The sequence below is a fragment of the Triticum dicoccoides genome, unplaced genomic scaffold, assembly GCF_002162155.2.
Source record: "Triticum dicoccoides isolate Atlit2015 ecotype Zavitan unplaced genomic scaffold, WEW_v2.0 scaffold4092, whole genome shotgun sequence".
Classification (NCBI taxonomy): domain Eukaryota; kingdom Viridiplantae; phylum Streptophyta; class Magnoliopsida; order Poales; family Poaceae; genus Triticum; species Triticum dicoccoides.
Genome location: NW_021270137.1, coordinates 140,999 through 142,666, shown reverse-complemented (window position 1 = coordinate 142,666; position 1,668 = coordinate 140,999). Strand labels below are relative to the sequence as shown.

Sequence of the window (1,668 nt, the reverse complement as noted above, 5' to 3'; positions counted from 1 at the left end):
ACCTCCTGGGAAGTCCTCGTGTTGCATTCCCTTTTTAATTTTTTTCGCGCCGCTTGCAAAACAAAACGCACGTGTAAGTAATATATTTACCGTGTTTTATTATTTTGCACGAGTGCGGTAAGTCATAGCTGGGTGCTCACGATTCACGGGTTCAGCGTCGGCGTTGTGCGCGGCAAGCGTGCACTGGTGCGGTTGAGAGGGAGGGGTGAAACCGCGTTAAACTCGTCTCCGTAGTTGAGAGGGAGCGGCCAAAGCAATGTACAATCGTCTTTGTAGTGGAGCTGGGAGGGGCAAGGATAAGGGACGAAGACCGGGGTAACATGTCGGATGTGATCATACCAGCACTAAAGCATCGGATCCCATCAAAACTGCGAAGTTAAGCGTGCTTGGGCGAGAGTAGTACTAGGATGGGTGACCTGCTGGGAAGTCCTCGTGTTGCATTCCCTTTTTAATTTTTTTCGCGCCGCTTACAAAACAAAACGCACGTGTAAGTAATATATTTACCGTGTTTTATTATTTTGCACGAATGCGGTAAGTCATAGCTGGGTGCTCACGATTCACGGGTCCAGCGTCGGCGTTGTGGCGCGGCAAGCGTGCACTGGTGCGGTTGAGAGGGAGGGGTGGAAACCGCGTTAAACTCGTCTCCGTAGTTGAGAGGGAGCGGCCAAAGCAATGTACAATCGTCTTTGTAGTGGAGCTGGGAGGGGCAAGCATAAGGGACGAAGACCGGGGTAACATGTCGGATGCGATCATACCAGCACTAAAGCACCGGATCCCATCAGAACTCCGAAGTTAAGCGTGCTTGGGCGAGAGTAGTACTAGGATGGGTGACCTCCTCGGAAGTCCTCGTGTTGCATTCCCTTTTTAATTTTTTTCGCGCCGCTTGCAAAACAAAACGCACGTGTAAGTAATATATTTACCGTGTTTTATTATTTTGCACGAATGCGGTAAGTCATAGCTGGGTGCTCACGATTCACAGGTCCAGCGTCGGCGTTGTGGCGCGGCAAGCGTGCACTGGTGCGGTTGAGAGGGAGGGGTGGAAACCGCGTTAAACTCGTCTCCGTAGTTGAGAGGGAGCGGCCAAAGCAATGTACAATCGTCTTTGTAGTGGAGCTGGGAGGGGCAAGGATAAGGGACGAAGACCGGGGTAACATGTCGGATGCGATCATGCCAGCACTAAAGCACCGGATCCCATTAGAACTCCGAAGTTAAGCGTGCTTGGGTGAGAGTAGTACTAGGATGGGTGACCTCCTGGGAAGTCCTCGTGTTACATTCCCTTTTTAATTTTTTTCGCGCCGCTTGCAAAACAAAACGCACGTGTAAGTAATATATTTACCGTGTTTTATTATTTTGCACGAGTGCGGTAAGTCATAGCTGGGTGCTCACGATTCACGGGTCCAGCGTCGGCGTTGTGGCGCGGCAAGCGTGCACTGGTGCGGTTGAGAGGGAGGGGTGGAAACCGCGTTAAACTCGTCTCCGTAGTTGAGAGGGAGCGGCCAAAGCAATGTACAATCGTCTTTGTAGTGGAGCTGGGAGGGGCAAGGATAAGGGACGAAGACCGGGGTAACATGTCGGATGCGATCATACCAGCACTAAAGCACCGGATCCCATCACAACTCCGAAGTTAAGCGTGCTTGGGCGAGAGTAGTACTAGGATGGGTGACCTCC

General features: G+C 51.6%; 3 non-coding genes across 3 annotated transcripts; all 3 read left to right on the top strand.

Annotated features, from left to right (window-relative positions):
- The first annotated feature begins 325 nt into the window (after positions 1-325).
- On the top strand, positions 326-444 carry LOC119346428. Its single transcript, XR_005167703.1, has one exon. It is a non-coding gene; the product is annotated as a 5S ribosomal RNA (ribosomal RNA).
- A 297-nt stretch (positions 445-741) lies between these two features.
- On the top strand, positions 742-860 carry LOC119346159. The gene has a single exon (XR_005167414.1). It is a non-coding gene; the product is annotated as a 5S ribosomal RNA (ribosomal RNA).
- Positions 861-1,157: 297 nt separating this feature from the next.
- Positions 1,158-1,276, top strand: LOC119346326. The gene has a single exon (XR_005167590.1). It is a non-coding gene; the product is annotated as a 5S ribosomal RNA (ribosomal RNA).
- The last annotated feature ends 392 nt before the right edge of the window (positions 1,277-1,668 follow it).